A 24,536-nucleotide genomic window follows, 5' to 3' on the forward strand; every position below is an offset into this window, starting at 1 on the left:
TTTTGAACTGTTCTATTCATTCTTTCCACCACACCATTTTGTTGAGGAGTTCTGGCAACAGAGAACTGTCTCTTTATTCCATGTTGTTCACAAAATTCAAAAAATTCATTTGATATGAATTCTCCTCCCCGATCAGATTTGAGACATTTTATTTTTAGATCTAATTCATTTTCAACTAAAGCTTTGAAGACTTTAAACTTTTCAAATGATTCATCTTTATGCTTTAATAAACCAATCCAGCGCATTCTAGAAAAATCAATGAATAAAATGTAGTATTATTCTCCACGAGGTGACTTTTTCCTTGTTGACCCACACAAATCAGTATGAATGAGTTCAAGAGGCTTACTTGTTGATCCTTCTTTGGCATTGAATTGAACTCTAGTTTTCTTACCGAATTGACATGGTTTGCAGATGGTATTTTCTGGGATGATGATATCTGGAAGATCACGAACTGCTTTGAGCCTACATGCTTTTCTTATTTGAGAAAAGCATAGATGCCCCAATATTCTATGCCATAACCAGTTCTCTTCTATTTTTCTTAGATAACATTGTTCTTGACCTCCTTTTAGTATATATAGATTGCTTGGATTTCTTGTACCTTTGATTATGGTCTTTCCTGTGTCAAGCTCACGAACCACACATATTTTGATTGAAACACAACTTCATTTCTTTGATCACACATTTGACTAACACTCAACAAGCTATGCTTTAAACCACCAACATACACAACATTTCCAACTTTGACTCAGAAAAACAGAACCTTTACCCTCAATGACAACTGGTGTATCATTTCCAAAAGACACATTCTTTTCCTTTTCTAAGGCTTTGTATGAAATGAGTTTATCTTTATCACCTGTCATGTGTTTTGAGCATCCACTATTAATGTACCATTGTTTTTCTTGTCCTTCTGGAAACAGATCTATGCCACATCTTTCTGACTGAAATTCCTTCTTTTTCCATACCTTGGAATTTGATGATGTTTGCTCCTTTTGAACTGTTGGCTGAAATTTTCTCCTGCATTCAGATTCTTCATGACCAAAGTTATTGCAAAATTAAAATTCAATTTCATATTAAAGAGGAGAAAATTTATTATAAGAGATTTTCTTGATTCCTATCATGCTTCTTTGTTTTCTTGCTTCTCTAGTCATGATATTTTTATAAGCAACACATTGAGCAGCCTTATGACCAAAGTTATGGCATGAAAGACATTGTTCATTAAAGAAGAAGTTTATGTGATCATAAAATCTTTTGGTATTGTTCACCTTTTGGTTGGTGTTTCTATTGATGTTCACCCTTGTATTAAAATGAACATGATTTACCTTAGGAGTACCTTTAGTCTTTTGCTGAGGATTGAAGCATTATTCATTGGTTTTTGTTGCATCAAGATAGATTCTGGTGATGGCTTAAGGCTTTTATGGTTGGGATGTTTCTCCAGTATATCCAAGACCAGTCTTTAAAAGAGGGGAAAATTAAATCTTGATGATTTCATCTAAGGTTTACGATCCTTTAGCAAATCTAAGATTCATATATTTTGTCTTTTCAAGTTCTTTTATTAAACCCACTACTTCACATTCTAATTTTTCATTGTGATTTTACCTTTCCATGAGTTGATGTGTCAAAGTTTCTATGACCATATTCTTTTCTTCCAAACATATTTTAAGTTTAGTGATTTATTTAAGAAAATATTCTTCTTCTAAGGCATTCATAAAATCATAATTTTCATAAGCCATGAGTATTTTAATATCTTTCTCAAATTCATCTTCATCACTATTAGACAAGCCATCACTATCTTTATGAGTATAGTAACTTCTTCTATTAACAAACTGTTTCCTATTACCTTTTGTAGAATCCTTTCCTTTGTCATGATTATCTTTATGAGGACATTTAGTAGCATAGTGAACAACTCTACCACAAGCAAAACATTTGAAGGGAAGCTTACCTCTGAATCTTCCGGAACCCCGTTGAAGTTTTTTCACAAAGTTTACCTCATCTTCTTCTGATATATATCCTGATTCCTTGAGATCTTCCTTTTCATTTCCCTTTGGTGAGGCTTTGAAAGAGGCTTCTCTGATATATGATGGACCTCCTTTCCTCATTTCAAAGGCAATTAAAATTCCATGAAGTTGAACAACAGTAATGATTGTAGATCCTCATTCTCTTCAATGGTAGATACTTTTGACTCAAATTTAGAAGATAGAGATCTCAAAATTTTCTCTACTAAAGTAGCCTCCTTTATTTCTTCACCCATATTCTTCATACAATTAACAATCTCATATACTCGTAAAAAGTAACTAGCAATACTTTCATCACTATGCATCTTGAGAGTTTCATATTGAATTCTGAGAGTTTGGAGCTTAGCACATTTTACTTGGGAGTCTCCTTCGTAGCTCTGAATGATTTTGTCCCATATGGCTTTAGCTATGTTGAGCTGCATGACTTTGACAAATTCTAATTCTGATAGACTTCCCAATAATGCATTGATGACTTTTGCATTGTTTTCATATGCTTTATTTTTTGCAGGATCTATGGGGACTGCTATTGGATATTGGTATCCTCCTTCCACTATTGCCCAAACATCAGCTCCAAGTGATTGAAGATAGGCTCTAGTTCTTATCTTCCAATATGCTAAGTTATTATCATTGAAGATTGGTGGTCTGATCGATCCCATTCCTTCGTGATTACTCATATAGTAAGATCTCACTTTAAGCAATTAAGATTCTTCTGAAGGACCTGCTCTGATACCAATTGTTGGGAAAATTACTAGGGGGGGTGAATCAATATTTACACTTTCAAAATAATGATTTTTTTCAAACTTTATACTCTATTTTACAAAAGCTAATTAGCGTATGTCCGCAGCTTTAAAGAATGAAACCAATGTATAGATAATAAACTTTGATAAACAACTAATTCTTTTTCTTAAATTAGAGCGTAATGCAATAAGCAGTAAAACAAAAGCAGTAAAAATAGAATAAATCAACACACATAAGAAACACACATGAACACCAATATTTCTCACGTGGAAACCCAATGTGGGAAAAAACCATCGTTGCTGTTGTCCTAGTCTTCAATCTTCTTATATAAAAATGTTTACAAGTTTTGTACTAGTGCAGACTTTTCCAGCACGCATGCATCTACCTGCTGAAGACTACAACCTTCACTCGTTTTCCAGCTTCTACTGGAAGGGAGCTCCAACCCCCTAGCTCTTGTACTGGTTGATATGTTTACCAATACATAAGTGCCAACCTACATAAGAATACCACCTTCACTTTTCCTCCAGGGACCACGTTTCATAAATTTTCAAACTGGATGCTCTTGGTACACATCAATACAATATAAAGGCCACGTTTCATCAAATTTTCATAATGGACCCATCAGAAACATTAACGCTCAAAATCAATCACCACGGCAATAACTGCATCTACCAACAATAAGTGAATCTGAACAGTCAAATCACTGTCACCATAACTCAGAGCTGAACCCAAACCACTGCATCAACAACCAGAACTAACTACAACCTCAAAATTCATATGTCAAAATGTATACACTACTTCAGTGAATCCAGCCTGTATGTATATGCTACTTCCTTTAACCCAACCTACGTATACCTCTAAAAATACTGAATCATAAAACTTCTGAACCAAAAATTGTATCAACCAGTAACATTCTGAAGATCTATTATCAAATTACAGAGTTCTAAATAGACAGCAGCAAAGATCACCTTCTCACTTAATCAATCAATTAATCAGACTCAATCTCCTTATACAGCCAGTTTTACTTTCAGATCTAAGGAAGACATCATTGACAAACAACAGTAAAACAACAACAATGATCAGATAGATTAGTCACATTTGAACAACAGGTTTTTTTTTGCATACGCTACTGGGAAATTATGAACTAGTGTGTATACGCGCCTTTACTAAGGTGAGCTAGTGTATAGATGTGAAAATAATAACTTATTACTTTGTATCTATTCCAGATGTCAAACATACCCAGATCATAACATATAAAGGATAAAACATGCATTAACATTCAGATCTAGCCCATCCATTATGAGATCTTACAATGCTAAGTCATTTCAGGTCTCATGATCCGGATCCAACATTATATCCAATGGTGCATAAGATATTTCAGATCATATCATAACCATAGCCTTTATAACGTAAAATATACTTCAGATAGATGTATTCATGTAAAACCATTTTAATTGCACACTTAGCCCTTTGATCTTCTCCTCCTTATATGGTTTTAGCCTTTCTCAATACCTCAGACCAAAATAACACTTAAAACCTGTGGTATTCTTGGACGAGATCAAGTAACCGTTATTCCGCTCAATATTGTGGGCTAATACCATGGTATGGACCCTTGGTATTCATGAATCTTAATTTTTCATCCCATATGCTCTCTTCCTTCTGCGAAAGTGCGTGCATACGTATACGCCCCTTTTGTTCTGTAAACCCACTTGTATACACTACTTGGACTAGGTGAACCAGCGTATACCACTTAAAGCATTCTTTTTCTTCAATTGCTTGATTCTGATTTGAAATCCTTTGTTCTATCATCCTATTCTTCTGTTCCATTACTCTATTACCTCTAAATAGACCTGTTACAATGAGAGTTTCCCTTTATCAATTCTGAACTGACTTGTGAGTGGGTTGCCATCAAGGATAACACATGTACCATAATGCCAACAAAAGTTTCACAAAGAAATTATAGCTTGTTTAGAGGAGATTATAATCTCCATGCTCAAGTTAGTAATTCCTCCATTCCAATTCCCTCAATGAAATAAGATTCATCAAGGCCACTAATGCCCAAATTCATGGAGGAATTAGTAGAGAACTAGCAGATGTGAGATGAAAATGTATGAACTACTTGAGGGAGTACTAGACAATGGGAGCATAGTTTTAGGCCCAAATGCCACTCCAAGATTAATGCACTATCAAGCATAGGAGTAAACCAAGAGATCACAGCAAGTGGTGGATGAACAAGGATTTTCCAAAGAAGGAAAGGAAAATAAATATACCACTTTTAGTGGGACTTCTGGTGCCACAACTAGAGCATCAGTACAAAAGTTAGATATTTTCATCTTAACCCCATGATGGAGTGAGAGGCAATCCAATATATTCCACACTACATTTCGAGGGGAAATCACATGAATGGTGGTGTCATAGGTTGTCCACTGTCAAGCATGCCAAAATCACCTCCTTTTTTGGAGTTTACTGATAGATTAATCCAAATATTTGATAAGAATAATATGGCGCTGCATTTTAGAGATCTAACACAACTTAAGTAGACATGGAGCTCAGACAACTACATCATGGAGTTCCAAAGATTACCAATGATGGTGATAGATATATCCTAGGATTAGTTGGTGATGTTATTCTTGAAGAGGCTAAGCAATCCATTGCGTGGCTGGGTGAAGGATTTTAAGCCTAATACACTTCAAGATGTTGTTTCCAAAACTAGGGATATGGATGATGTAGTGCCCAAGAAGGAATTGGATAAATTGGTTCCCCCATAGAAGAATAAGGAGAATAAGCCATGGCAAGAGAAGGATCAGATGGAAGAAACCAAAGACAAGTTAATAAGAAAAAATGTTTGTTACACTACAAAGAACCATGGGTCCCATGACACAGATGCATTGGCAACGAGAAGGTTCACTACATAGAGGTGACATCAAACAATGAAAAGGAGGAAGAACAGGTAGAAACTCAAGAGGAGGATCATAGCAGTAGTAGTGGTGATAAAGAGCCACCAAAAAAAAAAATGACTAGTGCGACTATAGAAAAGATCTCATGTGCCCTCAAATACAACACCTTTAGAGTAAGTGGAGTGATACAAGGGAAATAGGATATGGTCCTCATCGATGGAGCATCGACTCATAATCTTATAGATGCATCCCTAGTCGATAGGAGGCACTCTGTTAATTAATAGTTTGAGTGTTTTGACATAGAAGTGGCTAGAGGATGAAGGATGACCTATTTGAGGATGGTTCCTCAAATGGAGTTGAAGATGGGAAATTATACCCTAGTGGATGATTTATATGTCATAGATCTTGTTGATAAAACATGGTGCTAAGGGTACAATGGATCATTTCCATAGGGAGGAATTGGAATGATTATTGTACCATGGAAATGGAATGGGTCACATAAGAAGGAAAAAGGGTATGTCTAAGAGGAATGACCACCAATGCTCCAAAGGTGGTTACAACTAAGAATATGTAAGCTATATTTCACCATGGAGACATAGCATGGGAAATGAGGTGTATCATAATGTAGCAAAAGAAAACATATGGAGATCAACATTACTCAATAGATATCTAGGCCTTGTTGGATAAACACTGGAGGGTTTTCAAAGCTATTCCTCCCAGCATACCACTAAACGAGGGTTTTGAGCACACTATAGAATTAGAGTGATTTGGATTGGATCATTATATTGTTTTTAATCCATATTGATGCTGTCAGAGTGGAAAAAGTGGAGGAATAAACTCAAATTACCATTTTTTATCAGTGGGATCTAGTTTGGAAAACTTGGGACTGAAACATTTTGGGAGCATTTTGAGGCTTCAAACAATGCTTTTTTGGGGTCAAAGTTTACCGCTTTAGTGTTGCACCATTTTTTCATTTTCTACACATAGAGACCTTTCCAATAACACAAGAATTGCCTTAATCAAAGTCTGTATGCAAAAGTTATGCTACTTAGAAGTTGAAATTCCTATTCTGACCACCATAATTCGAGAGGATGTCATGTCAGCCCCCATTATTCATGGAAAAGGAACTAGCTATGTGATTATTATGAAGAAGACTCTAGAAGAGTCCATACTGTAAATTTGGTTGAGAGTTGAGGTACTCAATCCTAACCACTAGTAAGCTATTGGGTTGTGTTATAACCAAGCCACTAGAAAGAAAAGGGGTTCCATTTTTTCGAGTGGATTTGTTCCATAGATGAGAAAAATAGCCAAGAGGGATAGGGAGAGAACACACAGAGAGGATTGTGCATTGTAGCCACCCACGAGCCACAAGCCATACTTATTTATACTCACAACCATTTTCTATTTGGAGAAAGAGAGTAGATCAATCTCACCTTCCAAGTGGGTTATCCCCTAAAAGAGTTTCCCAAGTTATTTATATGTGTTAAATTGTGGTTTGTGAGTTTTTATTTTGATTTTCTATATTTTTTGCATGGTTTTAATTTGCATGCATACACATTTAACAATAATTCACATATCCATAAATCTAAATAGAAATAAGACCCTATTAATGTAGATTTCATATTTTCAAGTATAGATTTATTAGATCTATTGTGACAAACTATCTAATGGAATATCTGTGGAAGTATACATATCATATTGGTATCATAGCAAGATTCTTTGGGTATGTCGTGGATATTTGTAGGGCAAGGCATCTCCATGGAGGCCATAACGCTAGTTATCTCTAGGAAGAACCCGAATGTACTCGTCATATATCTAGGGGGTCTACACAACCATCTAAAGAAACAAGTGATGATATTCAAGCCCAACTAAATGGACAAGGCTTATATATATGTACATTACCTGGAGCGCATAGGCCTAAAGAAAGGGAAATTAGTTGTATTACACTAGAAAGAGCAACAAGATGCTTCTAAGGAGGGAACAAAGAAGTGGAAATAGGAAAAATATAAAAAGATGGAAACGAGAACACACCATTGCAAATATCCCAATGACCACTGCAACCTCGATGGCTATATAGAGGAGACTTACTGGAAGGTCCATCTAGATCTTAACTCGAAGAAGAAAAATAAAGATAATAGGAAGAATAATCTCATGGTCTCTGATTCAAGCAACTAGATTGAAAGAAACTTCGATGTGGATGAGAAGATTGTATGTACTTTAATGTAGGAGGTGAATCCTAGTAGCCTTTACAAATAGAAAGAGAAAGAATGACCAAAGTCTTCCATATAAAGGTACAGGTCAAGAATGTTGTAGTGTTTTCTTCTCAATGATGTATGAAAAGAAACCACTTAAGATTGTGGATGACAAACAATCTCAACAATATAAATGGTTGCTAAACATTGTAGATCTGCAACAATTGATAGAAACAAAACCTGCCAAACTCTGGATCTATGCCACAATCATAGTTAAACAACAAAAGAAAGAGTAATAACTCCAATCATCCAATGGAAACCAGATATGTAAAGAATAATTTTATTATAACACCTGTGAAGAGAATAGATAAATGTTACCAGTCCCCCTCTATGGGATGGGTTCTTGGCTACCCTCAAACATCTTCATATTTTGTAGAGTTTCTCTCCTCTATAATGTGTAAACCCAACAAAAAGATGGTGTGCGACAATGAAAATAATCAGAGTTACAACAATGAGTGCAATAATGAAAATAATCAGAGTTACAACAATGAGTGCAACAACGAAAATAATCATAAGTGAATAATGAATGGAAAACCCTTCTATTTATAACAAAATATTGAGTTATCCTTGAATACTGAGCAATAATAAAATATTATTGATCCCATTCTTGGAATAACCACTTGGAATATTTTATTATATTTGGTTAGGAGGGAAAAAGTATTTAAACTTTTATTTAGAAATAATAAATATATAAATGATTTATTTATCATCTCAAGGAATAGTTAAGGAATAATAAACAAATAAGGATTTATTTAATTATTCCTACGGGATTTAGTCAAATTTAGCAAAGAATAATAATGAATTAGTGATTAATTAATTATTCTTAGAGAAAAATAAGAAAAATAATGATTTATCTGTTTATTTTTCATGACTGGGTCAAATTTTACAAGGAATAATAATAAAATAATAGTCTAATTAATTATTCCTAGAAGAAAATCAAATAAATAGTGATTTATTTAATTATTCTTCATGGGTTTAACTATAAATTACTTAACAAAGGTGGTTTATTAAGTAATTTCTCATAGTGAAAGAAATTTTACTATGGTAAAATTGGCTTTACATGGTGTACTTCAATTCATCTAGTAAATTAGGCTAGATGACCAATTTTTTGGTGATAATAGATTGCCCCCCAACGTACGAGTGTTAGGAGAAAAATGTATGACCGAAGTACATTGTAAAGACGCAATCACTAGACAACACAGGGGAGTTAGAGAGAGACTCGAGAGAGAGAGACCAAATGAAGCTAAATTTGAAAGAGGATAGGGAAAGAGGGGGCTAGACTAATGCAAGTCTGCTTTTATGTTGTGGTACTAGACCTCAATGAGGTGAGGGATGCATATCCATACCCACCGAGGTAACTTAGTACGAAAATAATGGTTCGCCCAGAAATATAAAACTAATCAATGAAGTACATGACGAATGGTACATGGCATGCTGGCGTAACAGAGCCAAAAAATAATACAATGTGTCCCATATACATAATGCACCTGGTAAAAACATGAGCAAGGACTGAATACAATAATATTTGAGTACATGAGATGCAAAGACCCTTCCCTAAAAAAATATGGGTGGGAGGGAGGGTAGAACAACCGGAGAAGCCCTGCTGAACAAGGAAGGGCTCTCCAAAACTAAATGGATCATCTGGAGGAGACGTGCATGCTGTGAACACTGTGATCAATAGGAACTAAACCCATCAACTCAGGGGAACTACATCTGAGGTTATAGCATAGTATATATGCATCTGAGAATGTGGGGGGCTACCTAAAGGGCCACCCCCTCATGAGGTCTGAAAAATCTCACACACACCTGGGAATCACTGGTACAATATGCTACATCACTGCACCATCAAGTGTATGGATCACGAACATGAAAAAACCAAGTCAAAGGGAAATAATGAGACCCTCTGCTCGATCCAAGGTTCCGAAAAAGAATGGAAGCTGCAACTGAGATACATCGCCCTCTAGGCCGTTCTTCTAGAATAAATGAGTTGATGTCGACAGAATAGGGCCCACAATAGGTGAGGCAATGAGGATCCTCAACTAAAGCACGACGGAAAATAGTAATGTGACTGATGGACTAACACTAGGGATAATGGAAAAAAGTGGGACTGAGGGACAAATAGACGACTACCCTTGTCAGAGCATAAAGTGCATGGTTGACCTGGTAGAAATTGACTCAACTCTGGAGGGGATGAGGATAGTATGATTGGAGACCAAAATGGAAAACACAAGATGAATGGTATGCAAATATGGATGTAATACAGTGACATGATATTGTGGGACATGAAATAGACTCCAAGAATGCAAGGGTGACTCATCATAGATGCTCTGAACAAGGGTGACTCGATGATGCTGCCACATAGACTAGGCCCGGTGAGGACCATCAAAACATGAGTAAATGATGGTTACTCATGATGAAAATCAACATATGGTACAAAAAGTATTAAGAGGAGGTGGACCTCAAAGTACAAATGTCGCTTTATGATGAAATTCAATTTTGAGAGGCGTCAAAGTGACCTTTCTTGGAAAAAAGGCTTCCTAGTGAAGTGTTAAATCATCAAAAACTGAGGAAGACCCATTATAGGGCTCGATGAGAGATGTTATGCTTTTAACCTGCAAAGTGATACCCAATACAGAATATGCAAAGAAAAGATACCCAGAACACAGAATAGCAATGATTTTATTATTCAGAGAGTAATGTTCACTTGCCTCTTCGAGGGGGCAACCTCCAATAGAGCAGAGCTCGATTATAAAATAAGACACGATACTCCTCGCAGGGAGTCTCTATCCTTTATATATGACTCATACATGCAATACCACGGGCCAATACCGTGGGTTTTATTAATACCATCTATCTAATACTACGGCCCATTTGCAACTAACTGTGGTCCCGTCATTAATTGCGGGTTAACCACTTACAAATATTAATATGGGATTTATTGACTCTTGACTATGACGTGATCCCATGACATAAATAAGGGGGTTAGGGTGGGACCCTAACATGCCCTCCCCCTTAAGACTAGCCTTGTCCTCAAGGCTGAAGCTGTGGAAACTGCTGAAGAATAGTGGCTGGTTCCCAAGTTGCATCTTCCGGAGAGTTGTCTTTCCATTTGACGAGGACTTCCTTAATCGTGCGGCCGCATAGGTGTTTGTCTCTTGTGTCTAGAACCTGTTCTGGTTGAAGCCAGATTGACCCTTCTTCGTCCAATTGAGGTAGACTGGTTTGAACTCGGCAATTGTTCCCGATCACTTTCTTGAGGCACGATACATGGAAAACTGGATGGATTTTTGCAGTAGGTGGAAAAGCCAACTTGTAAGCCACTTCTCCAATGCGCTGAAGTACTTGGTATGGTCCATAGAATTTTGGAGATAGCTTCTGACAACCCTTGTCTTTGAGTGATGTTTTCTTATATGGTTGCAGCCTCAAAAAGACCTGATCCCCTTCTTGAAATTGGCGCTCTGAGCGATGCTGGTCTACCTATTGCTTCATGTGGTTCTGAGCTTGATGAAGATTCTCTCTAAGATGGGCGAGCATGGTTGCGCGGTGTTGTAGGAGTTGATCCACTGCTTTTACTTTGGAGCACCCCTTGAGATAAGAAGTAGGGGAAGGCGGAAGTTGACCATATACTGCTTCATAGGGAGTCATTTTGGTGGTGGCATGATAGTTGGTGTTATACCACCATTCAGCCAGAGGTAACCACTGTACCCAAAGGTGCTGCTTTTATGAAGTGAAACACCTAAGGTAGGTTTCTAGACATTTGTTGACAACTTCAGTTTGACCATCCGTTTGTGGATGATAGGAAGTACTGAGTTTTAGTTGAGTGCCTTGTATCCTGAAGAGTTCCTGCCAAAAATTACTGGTGAAGATCGGGTCGCGATCAGACACAATAGAAGTGGGCATGCCATGCAATTTGAAAATTTGATCCATGAAATATTGAGTGACCAAAGTTGGTGTAAATGGGTGGGGTAGTGCGCAGAAATGAGCATACTTCGATAGTCGGTCCACAACCACCATGATGACTGACTTGTTCCCGGACTTTGGAAGACCTGTAATGAAATCCATAGAAACTTCTGTCCAAATGGATGTCGGAATGGGCAATGGTTGTAATGTGCCTAGTGTGTTGACTGTTTCCCCTTTGTGGCGTTGACAGACATCGCATTCTACTACAAAAGTAAGGATGTACTTTTTCATGCCTGTCCAAAAAAATGACCTTCTGGTGCGAGCATACGTCTTCTGAAAGCCCGAATGTCCTGCAATGGGCGATGAGTGCAATTCTGCCAAAATGCGACCTTTGAGGGTGGATGTTGGGGATATTACAACTCTGTCCCTGTAGCGAAGAATATCATCCTGCCACGAGTAGCCCTTGGTGGAATTTAGATCTACCTGCAATTGAGAAATGAGTTGGGATAGCCCGGGGTGTGAAAACCATTCCTTGCGAGCCTCTTCAATCCATTCTGGAATGGGGAGGGAAATTGCTAGCAGAGTACTTTCTTCCTCAAATTGGCGAGATAATGCATCTGCTACACTATTGTCTTTCCCTTTCTTGTAAATGATCTCATAATCATATCCCAGCATTTTGGCGAGCCATTTATTTTTTTGTGGGGAGGATAAGCGTTGCTCCAAAAAATATTTAAGACTGTGATGATTTGTGTGGATTCGGAAACGTCGCCCCAATAAGTAAGGTCGCCAGGTCTCAACGGCATGTAAGATGGCCATCATTTCCTTTTCGTAGGTAGATTGGCCCAGATTCCTCCCACTTAGTTGTTGGCTTGTGAAGGCCAAAGGTCGCCCTTCCTGCAATAAGACCACCCCAATACGGTCCCCGAAGCATCACATTCAATGACAAGGGATTTGGTGAAGTCAGGTAGTGCTAAGACTGGAGTGGAACTCATGGCGTTTTTGAGAGCGGTAAATGCCTGTTGTGCTTCCTCATTCCAGAAGAAGGAATTTTTATTTAGGAGTTGAATGAGGGGCTTCGCTATGCAGCCATAGTTGCGGACAAATTTACGATAATAGCCTGTGAGACCCAAAAATCCTCTCAAGCTCTTCAAAGTCTTAGGTTGAATCCATTCTTGCCTTGCCTGGATCTTTTTGGTGTCCACCTTGACACCTTCACACCCCACAATGTGGCCCAAATACTCAACTTCTTCCATGCCAAACGAACACTTGGACATCTTGACAAATAATTTATGCTTGTGGAGAAGGTGTAAGAGTAGATCTACATGCTGAAGATGTGCAGCCCAAGTGCCACTATAGATGAGGATGTCATCGAAGAAGACAAGGACAAATTTCCTGAGATATGGTTTGAGAATGTGATTCATAAGGCTCTGAAAAGTAGTGGGGGCATTACAAAGACCAAATGGCATGACCAAGAACTCATAATTTCCTTCATGAGTTCAAAAAGCAGTCTTGGGAATGTCGACTTCCTTCATGCGAATTTGGTGGTAGCCTGAGCGAAGATCCAGCTTAGTGAAGAATTGATCCCCATTGAGTTCGTCCAGCAAATCGTCAACCACCGGAATGGGAAATTTATCTTTGACTGTCAACTTATTGAGGGCCCTGAAGTCGGGACACATCCGGCACTCCCCATCTTTCTTGAGCGCCATGACCACTGGGGATGAATAAGGACTAATGCTGGGACAAATGACACCTGCTTCCAAAAGTTCCTTGATGATTTTTTATATTTCATTCTTTTGGGTGAACGGATATCTGTATGGCCGCACATTTGGGGGTTGGGCCCCTGGAACGAAGGTGATGCTATGATCATGTTCCCATCGCGAGGGTGGAAGCTCATGAGGCTTGTCAAAGACCGGCAGATGGTTATTTAAAATCTGTTACATCTCAGGATGAATTGGCAGAGACTTGGTTTCGACGACCTGGATGGCATTAAATTGAGCTACCACTCCATGATTGCCCTTTTTTAACAATTTTTCCATCCGATGCAAGCTGATGATAGAGGGGGCTCCCGCCTGGAGTCCACGGAGGGTATGTGTGTAGTTGTTCTGCTTAAAAATCATATATAACTCCTGAAAATTCATTGTGATTGGCCCAAGCGTGCGGAGCCATTCAGCGCCGAGGACAATGTCGCAACCCCCCATGTGTATGGCAAACATGTGGGTTTTCAACTGATAATCCCCCATTTGAAGTTTGACATTTTCACAGCGGACTTCACATTTCATTGTGCCCCCATCCGCAATTTGGACTTGGAAGTTAGAAACTTCTCATACAAAACAATGCACTGCTTCTGCGATTTTTTGATGGATGAAATTATGGGTACTTCCACTATCAATCAAGACTACAACTGGGTGATGTTTAAGAAAACCCCTGATTTTGAGAGTTTGAGGGGAAGAAATCCCTGCCAACGCATGCAGTGAAATAACTAGTTCGTCAGAGACATTCTCCTTTGGGTTGTCTTCTTCTAGTGCCTCATGTTCCTCAAGTGGTGGATCTTCCTCTGTTGAGCTGTAGTCAGTGGCATCTATTTGAAAAAATTTGGGCTCCTTGCATTTATGACCTGGGGAGTATTTTTCATCACAATAGTAACATAGTCCTTGCTTCCTTCTTTCGGCCATTTCCGCAGGTGATACCTTTTGGACCTTAAGTGTTTGAGTCGTGTTGTGAGCCTGTGGGAGACGACCTTTAGTGGAGAAATTTGGGCGACTGTATTGGGATGCTAATGCACGTTCCACGTTACGGGCTACCTTGCAAGCTTCTGTCCAAGTGGGAGGGTGGTGCAGTAAGACTTGAGCTTTGATGGCTTCTTTAAGACCACTGATAAAACATTCCATGTAGAAGTCATTTGAGAGACCCCAAGTGCGGAAGGCTAAGGCTTCAAAAGCTGTAATATATTCATCCACGGTACCTGTCTGTCGGAGCTTAGTAAGACGACCCAAAAAAGAGTCCTCCTGTTCAAAGCGGTCTCGAAGAGCTTTGGTAAATTGGGTCCAAATCTTAAAAGGTCCATTGCAACGTTGATGCCATTCCCACCATTGCCATCGTTCATTGTCCAAGGACATGCTCCCCAACATAAGCTTAGTCGCATAATCTAAGATATGATTCAGTTTGAAATACTACTCCATTTGTGCTATCCATGCAGACGGGTGAGAACCGTCAAATTTATGCATATCCAACTTGGGAGGTCGCTGACTGGGTGGTGGGTGGGTGTGCCAGACATGAGGAGAGTGGCTAGACTCACCCTCATTGTATTCATTGTCATTATACGCCTCCTCGTGGGCTGGCTCGTTGCCCTTCGGGAGTAATTGCTGGACCTGGAGAGATAGTCCGGTAAGCTATCTATTGATGGATTGGATGGATTCGTCAAGTTTGTCCAGTCTTTCATTGGCCATTGCTTGAGCTCTAGTTTCTAACATACACCAACCTGATGAAAAATTGGGACCGCCTAAAATTTTTCACTAATAATTGAATGGTACCACCGTGCTCAGCTTGTCGTCCTGATTCTGTTGGGCTAGATCACAAATAAGCGCCCGGGAAGATCTCAGACTCCTAACGGAGTTTTAGTCCTTCCTGATCAATACTGCAGTCGCCAAATCCTCAAAATGTCAATGCGGCCAAACTTCCTGCGAAAATTATACCTCGGTATAGGAACCCTTCACAACAACTCCGATCTGGTGGATCTGAGAGATCTGAATGGCGGATCGAATAGCTCTGGGCGGCGGAACAGACTGCTGCTGCAGATCGACTGGCTCTAATAGATTGGAATGAATGATATGCGAATTCGAGACTGCGGGACTGATGTCGGCTGCTTCTGCACCCCTTTGCACCAACAGATCTGGAATAGATGATGTGCGATCCCCCGAGAGAAAAGGGAACTATGGTCTTGAGGAGTGTCGGGTGTTAGAGATCGCAATATACATAAGGGTCTGGCAGTAGTACTCAGCCCAATGTTTCAGGGCTCTAACTAAGGAGGATCGACCGTACCCTTAGTTGTACAACCCGACTACGCTATCGTACGGGCGAGTAATCTCTCCAAGTGCTATTCTCGGTGCACTGTAGCCACAAGACGGCCGATGGTTTATCTATGGCGAGGTTTCAGGGGAGCCTAGGGGCTTCCGATATACCCAGAGGGTACGTGGAAAATAGTCCGTGCGCGGTTCTGTCTAATGCGTTACTACTCGAAGGGGTACCCACAGGGGTTACAAGGGAGTCCAACAGACGTGACCACCTCTTGTATTTCCTACGTGCATGCCTCCCCAAATCCGCAGGTTTATGCACTCAACGACAGATCCCGTGGTTTAAAGACGTCGGAACACGTCTCTAGCCAAAAAAATTTTTTGCTAAGACTTGGCGATCCCACCGGCCCTGGAAAGTGCTCTGATACCACTTGTTATGCTCTTAACCTGCAAAGTGATGCCCAATACAGAATATGCGAAGAAAAGATACCCAGAACACAGAATAGCAATGATTTTATTATTCAGAGAGTAATCTTCACTTGCCTCTTCGAGGGGGCAACCTCCAATAGAGCAGAGCTCGATTACAAAATAAGACACGATACTCCTCGCAGGGAGTCTCTATCCTTTATATATGACTCATACATGCAATACCACGGGCCAATACCGTGGGTTTTATTAATACCATCTATCTAATACTACGGCCCATTTGCAACTAACTGTGGTCCCGTCATTAATTACGAGTTAACCACTTACAAATATTAATATGTGCTTTATTGAATCTTAACTATGACGTGATCCCATGACATAAATAAGGGGGTTAGGGTGGGACCCTAACAAGAGATATCCAATGGTGCTAATGGTTCATTGAACGAAGCTATGGTCTGGTTGCAATGTACGATAGAAAAACTGTGAGTTTTCCTCTAAAAGGGTGTTTTCCCTCCAATTTGGGAGGAGGAGAAGGCCCTAAATCTTGTGGAGGTCATAGCGGAAGAAAAAACCATCGGAATCGGGATCTACAAATTTCATGCAAGTGGACTTACTTGTCTAAATGTGGCCTTAATGCTTCTTGGAATGATGGTTACAGGTGAAGAATTAAGGGAAGAGGAAAATGAGAATTAACTACTAGAGGAGGTCTAGAATCATCCTCACCCACAAAGTCAAACATGGGGACTATGTGGATATAGACTAGAATATTTGAAAATATTGTATCAAATGTCTATGATATGTGATGTGCATATGGCTCACTGGAGAGGTCGGTAGGACAAACTATCCAAGGAATGGGAGGATAATCAAACATACCTAGATCTAGTGGGATCTAGGCCAAGACTTAATTGAGAATATGATCAGGAAAAACCATCATGCCCCCAAGCCTGGGATACTGCCCACAAACATATGTGATGGAGGGGACTGATCTGGTATGCAAAGGTAGGAATGATGCCCCCTAGCAAGAGGAATTTGTGGAGCGCCATTATGTTCCAAGTGCTCGAAAAAGGGATTCAAGCATCTCGATCAAACTTGGCACAAGATCCTCCAAAGGATGATAATGAGATGTAGGGGCCTATGTGCCATCAAGTATGCTATGGGCGTACTGGATGTATTTAGAGCTATGGCTCCAAACACTTTTGTGATACATAATATGATTATGCATTTTATATGATGATGATGGTTCTCCATTTGTTTTGTTTATGGTTGTCTTCTATGGTATACATGTGATAAATTCCAATCTATAATGTTGTTTGCAATGGTATCTACATAGTGATTTTTGGCTCTAGGCACATGATTGAAAGTAATGGTTTCAAATTCACGTAACAATAACTTCACTCGTAGATATTTTCTAAATAGGACCTGGTTATGCACATGATACACACCATTCAATTGCATGACAAGTATCAAGGATCTAAACGAACATGAAGATGAAGGATGCAATGAGCAAGGGCATCGACTAAAAAATCTATTACTGCATCATATTTGCCCTGATTATTGGTGGCAGATCCAATGCACATGCCATTTGGAAGGACTAACGTATGTAAGGGAATAAAAATGGCCCAGGCAGCTGAGGCTAGATTCCGGGAGAAGCGACTTGCACCGTCGGCATGACCGATATATGGTGTGGATGATGGATCCATCTGAAAGGTGTAAAAGACAACTGATGCGATGATGCAATCTACCTAACTTCATGGCAGAAATAAAGACACACAAATCAGAGAAATGTGCTATGAGCAAATTTCTTGAGGTAGAGCACATTTGAGAGAATTAGAAAGGAAATGGACTTCAAAATTCTCTAAAGAAATCCCCCCCCCTACTTAAGAGTAGGGGTAATCAGGGGTAGACATATCTTCCATGGTGTCCTCATTAGGCTGGGAGATGGACGGACGGGAGGAAGACTCACTACATGACGCAGTGGAATTACCTGGTGCATCAACCTGAGAAATAAGGTTCACATACGCATCGTCTGGAATGGTAGATGACAGACTGATAGATGGAGGATCTACTGATGTTGAGACTTAAGAATCTATCGAAGGAGGTTCGATAGAAATGCACGCAAAAACCTCAAAAAGGTTTTCCTGTGAGGAACTCAAGGATGATGATAGGTATAGGATGGGACCTGTGGTGTCCATCATATGGACATCTGAGGGAGGGATCACAATAGTAGGGCCAGAGTCTCCCTATTCTGGTTGACTGGTGGTACCAGAATCCACAGGTAGAGGAGTAGAGGCTCCACTACGAGTGGCCTCGTATTCATGAATCACCCCAAGGAAATCACGAAATTCATCAAGACAAGGGAAACAATGGGAATAGTGACCATGAAGATCACACATGGTATAAGGGTGGTTTGTGTGAAGCGTTTTGAGTTTCTTAGGTGGGACCGGTAAGTTAACATGGACTTTCGAAATATTCGACTCAGGGAATGCTTCATGAACCAAAGGTTTAAGTTGAGGAAGTTCAGGACAATTGTTGGTGGCGTGCCCAAAAACTTGACACAAAGCGCATGGGGGTGTTGGCTTTGGGGCCTTAGGGGCTGGAGGAGCTTAGGGAGCCTTGTCCTTCGAATCTTAATTAAATTGGTGCAGGGTGCATATTGCTTGAATGATGGGGGAGTGTGCATTTAAAATAAGCATTTCATGACATAAGCGGGAAGTGGTAAAATGTACATTTAAGAGAGAGCATCATAAATGCACACACTCTAATGTTCACTTCCACCTTCGTGTGGGAGTGGTGATGAAGGTAGGATCGAGGAAGTGTGCATTTTAAATGGACATAATTTAGCTTATAGAAAAATGACCTTTTTCACCATAAACTATCAATACAATTTCAAGTAAGATTGTGATTTTTTGTTGTTCAAAATATATTTTTGAATGTATAAATGGTTTCAGTTCCCTAAAAAACCTATGGCGCACTATAATTCTATAGATTAAAAAACTTAAACTCAAGTTTTTAAAAATCTTTGCTAGATTTTGGTTAAAATTAACTAGAAAAACTGCAAAAAAAAAAAAAAAAGAAAAAAAAATGAAAGAAAAAAAGAAAAAGAAAAAGAAAAAGAAGAAGATATTTAAAAAACAAACAAACAAAAATGGAAGAAGAGATATTTAAATATCTTTATTTTATTAAGACCATTTTTATATTTAATTTGGATAAAATATTCATGCTTAAATGATTAAATTAGATAAAAAACTACATCAACATGTTATTATACCCAAAGAAGTATATTGTAATAGTTTGGGTAAAAAATGCTTTGAAGAAAGAAAAGAAAGAGAAAAAAGAAAAAGAAAAAAGATATTTAAAAAACAAACAAACAAAAATGGAAAAAGAGATATTTAAATATCTTTATTTTATTAAGACCATTTTTATATTTAATTTGGATAAAATATTCATGCTTAAATTATTAAATTAGATGAAAAACTACATCAACATGTTATTATACCGAAAGAAGTATATTGTAATAGTTTGGGTAAAAAATGCCTTGAAGAAAGAAAAGAAAGAGAAAAAAGAAAAAAGAAAAAAGATATTTAAAAAACAAACAAACAAAAATGGAAAAAGAGATATTTAAATATCTTTATTTTATTAAGACCATTTTTATATTTAATTTGGATAAAATATTCATGCTTAAATTATTAAATTAGATAAAAAACTACATCAACATGTTATTATACCCAAAGAAGTATATTGTAATAGTTTGGGTAAAAAATGCTTTGACTCTTAATTAATTTGCAATTTTTTAAAAACTATTTCCAAATTTTATTAAAGTTTTTGTAAAATTAAATATTAAATTTATTTATTTTTAAATTGAATTTTTAAATTTTGAATTTGTTAGATGATCCAAAAATAATTTAATATCATAGGTTATAAAATTGAAATAAAATAATTATTAATTTAAGAAATTAAATTAATAATTATTATTCTAGAATGATTAATTATTTAATGGAGACAATTAGAAATTAGTATATTGTTGTAACAAGATATGACTCTCCAAATGTGTCGTATCTTAGGCTCTATTTTAGGAGATTAGTTAGCTAGTTGGTTTGAATAGCATTTAATGTAAATGGACACTTGTTATTTAACAAGTGATCCATAATTAGAGGTAGTTAGGACATGGAGCTTATAAATAGCTCATTGCAAGAGTGTTTGGTTGTTCGGGTGTAAACTCTTGCAAATCAATTATGTAATTGTTTTTTTTTCTGATTAATAAAATTATGTGTCTGAGGACACTTATGCCATTATTGTGGTATCAGAGCTCCAGTAATGATGCAGTAGATGTGAGGAGGATATTCCAGCTCAACAAAGTCCTGGAAAACTCCATTCAATTGACCGACAAATGATTGGTATGGAAATTGTCTAGTTTTTGTTTAAAAAAGAAAATAAATTTTATCATTGATTTTAGATTTTTAAAATCTAAAAATCATTTTTTAGTATTATCAAAATTGCCCCTGTTTTTTTTTTGGAATTTTTGTTACTGCTCCGCTTCAACACTGTTTGGCCTGAAACTCACGACTGGATACAGAAGCGGCCATGATATTGTTGTTTCTGCTTGTATTGTTGTCCACAATGGCGGTGTCGTCGGTTCTGCCATTATTGATAACTGCCATTCTTTTTACCAATCTATATTGTTGATCGATTTCGAATCTTACATATCATATCGCTCGTTGTTTCTTATATATACAGTATTTATCATCATCTTTGGTTTTGATGATGAGCTTTCTGTTTCAAACTATGTAAATCGATTCTCTCCATTATTCATCACACGTAGCCACTTCTCTCCGAAGTTAAATTGCATTGATACTGTGAGAGGATCTACACAGATCACAATTTCAAATAACCGCTTCACTAACCATGACTGCAACTACGAATGGTCTCTTTACAAGCACATTGACACGCCCCATGTTTCTGCATTAAATGAATCTGTGGTAGATGAAACAAGTAATGGAATTTCCAGCGGCATTACTCTGTCGACGCGGGTTCCCAGTGGAATCCAAATCAAATTTAGAAATCATTTTTTCGTAGTTACCCAAATCTCTGCCCGCACCCAATCCGAGATTGTGAAGAATCTGTTGCAGTTCCTCAGAAGAGATGTACCCATATCTGTTGATATCAAACACTTTGAATGCTTCCATAAGATGATCAGGCGATTCAGGCCCCTCCTCCTTGAATCTCTCGCCGCTGTTGCCAGTATTATCTCCAACTACGACCGAGGAGCTCGTGTACTGGGCATGGGTTCCCCCCACCGCCATTGCCAGAAGAAGTAGAGCAAAACATTTTGCTGCTGCCATACTGCAGCAAGAACAAATGGTCGACCACAGGATTCGAAGCAGCCACCTACAGAGATGGATGTGGGTGGAAAACATCGCAAGAATGCGGAACTGAATAGACTGCATCAGGAAATTCGGTATTTGGAGGAAGAATTAGAAGATTTGGACAAAATAGACAAAGCCACATCTGCTTGCAAGGAAATTTTATTGATAATCGAGAATACACCAGATCCTCTTCTCTCTGTCACAAAAGGACCAGAGAACCCAGCCTAGGATAGATGGTTTGAAGGACCAGTAGAGTTCGATGGCTGCAAGTGTTGGATAATTTGAAAGTTTTTTCTCAGTTTAAAATCCCTTCCATTGCTTTTATGGTGGTTTCAGGAGCATTGATTAGCGGAGAGTTCATTTCGGGTATGAATGAAGACTTTGCTTTTGTATCAAACTCCAGGAATTGTTCCTCTCAATTTTTTGTGCTAGGAAACCAAGTTTGTGTCAGCTCAAGGCACTTTTGTTATCGAGTCACTTTTGTAAAGGAGAGATGATGTTTTTCTGGAGTAATAAGGGTGATGTTTTGAAATTTTATTTGTAACTTGGAGAGATAAGGTGTGTTTGGTAATTTGTTTTCAAGAAGCTATTTTTTTAATTGGGATCATCACATTGTAACTCAAAGTAATTTTACTTTGAGGGGGGGTAATTTCTTTTTTACCATATTGTGCAAAAGCACCATTGTAAAAAGTCAAATTTTGAAAGTTGCCTTGTAAAAATTTGAGAAATTGACTAGAGCCAAGTGCAAAGCTCAGTCAATTGTCTCCTGTTTTGACGACTATTCGAGGGTCAAGGCCAAGCCCCGATAGATCGTGTTTTTTGCATGGTGTGTTGTGTTGACTATCTTGTCTGATTCTTGGTGCGACGCTTCAACGCTAAAATGTCTAAGTTGATTAATTTGTTTTCTGATTCCGACAAACTAGAAGGCACCAAATCTTATAAAACATGGCATCGTCTCATCGAAAGCACACTCATTTACAATGAATTATGGCAGGGAATATGTGATGGAGATGTTAAGCCAAATAAACCCACAGATGCAGCTGCACTAGCAAAATGGGAAATCAAGAATGCTAAAGGCTTAGCTCTTATTAAATCCTTTGTGAATGATGAAATGTATGTCCATATAGAAGATGCTATAGATGCATGGACTACTTTGAAAACTTTTAAAGACCTCTTTGATACTCAGCCTGAATCAAAGAAAGTCGATCTACAATTAAAATTGTTGCAACAAAAATTAACTGAAGGCGGTGATGTTCTTGAATATCTCTCAAGACTTAAGAATATCAGGCAAGAAATTATTAATGCTGGTTTTCCCGCAATTGATGATAGCTTTATGGTCACAATTGTAATTGCTGGACTTCCTTCTTCCTACACGCATTTTTTGGAGACTCTACAAGTAACTAGGAAATTAGAGAAACTAAAGTTTGATGAACTCTGTGAAATGTTAACTCAACATGACAAAACTTTTGGGAAGAAGAAGAAAGTTGGTGAAGATGTTTTTCTCACAGAGGCCAGCACTAGTAAGTCATCAGCAGACAGTTCTCGAGGCAGAGGCAGATGGAATCAGAATCAAGTAGCACATAATCGAGGTCGAAGCCAAAGCAGAGGAAACAATTTTAACAGAGGAGGAAGAAATAATTTTCAAGGTAGAGGAAACAACCAAGGAAGAAACAATTTTCAAGGACAAGGATATAATAATCAAGGTAGAGGACAATCTCAAAATAGAAGTCAAAGCAGAGGCAGAGGACAATCTTCAGGAAGAGGAAGAGACTTAAGTCAAATTGTGTGTCGAAGATGTAACAAAGTTGGCCATTATGCTGAAGATTGTCGAACTTCACTTAATAAAATTCCCAAGTTTCAGCAGCATTCAGTGCAATTTGCCAATGATCAAGATGAAGATAACTCAGAATATGTTTTTACTTCCTCACCAGCATCACAACTTTCATCCCATCTTAGAAGTGACTATGAAGATGCTTGGATCTTGGATTCTGGGGCAACTCAGCACATGACTTGTCGACGTGATTTTTTCTGGAATTTTCAAGATTGCTAACTTAATTCCATTTTTCTTGCTGATGATACAAAACATACTCCTTATGGAAAAGGAGAAGTTAAAGTTTTTCTCCCTGGAATTGGAGAAAAAATGATTTCCAATGTATGGTATGTACCAAGTTTTAAGAAAAATTTGCTCTCTTTAGTCACGATTCGACAAGCAGGACATCAGGTGATTATGGAAGATGGTTTAGTCAAGATTAATTCAATCAAACAAAACTTGAAAACAGTCATGACAGGTTATGAAGATGGAAAACTGTTACGGATGAAAGGGACAGTTATTCCAAGGCATTTTGATTTTGCAGGGGCAGTGACTACAGGTATTTCACCTATAAGACTATGGCATGTAAGATATGGACATCTGAATTTTGAGAGTCTTTCTCAATTGCAGAAACAAGGAATGGTTAAAGGACTTCCCACATTCAAAAGGGAAAATGCAAAATGTGAAGCTTGCATTTATGGCAAACAAAATCGAGAAAGTTTTCCAACAAGTTCATGGCGTGCAAACAGGCGGCTACAACTAGTTCACAGTGATGTTTGTGGTCCACTACAAACTTCATTTGGTGGTTGAAAATATTTCTTAATATTCATTGATGATTTCAGTAGAATGACTTGGGTTTACTTCCTGAAGAACAAGTCAGAAGCATTTGATAAGTTTAAAATTTTTCGCCAACTTGTTGAAAAAGAAGTCAAAGAAAAGATAGGTACTCTCAAGACGGATAATGGGGGAGAATTCACTTCAAATGAATTCAAAACTTATTGCAGTGAAAATGGCATAAGACGACATCTTACTAATGTTTACACTCCACAACAAAATGGAGTATTCGAAAGAATGAATCGCACCTTGTTAGGGATGGCGAGATCCATGTTAACTTTCAAGAGGTTAAGT

At 38.2% G+C, this 24,536-nt stretch overlaps 1 pseudogene; it reads left to right on the plus strand.

The window, feature by feature from the left end:
- The first annotated feature begins 21,593 nt into the window (after nt 1-21,593).
- LOC149152773 (guanine nucleotide-binding protein subunit gamma 1 pseudogene) lies at nt 21,594-22,070 on the plus strand (annotated as a pseudogene).
- The last annotated feature ends 2,466 nt before the right edge of the window (nt 22,071-24,536 follow it).

This window comes from Pinus tabuliformis, chromosome 9, assembly GCF_031772625.1.
Source record: "Pinus tabuliformis cultivar Carrire ecotype Pingquan chromosome 9, CPIR1, whole genome shotgun sequence".
NCBI lineage: Eukaryota > Viridiplantae > Streptophyta > Pinopsida > Pinales > Pinaceae > Pinus > Pinus tabuliformis.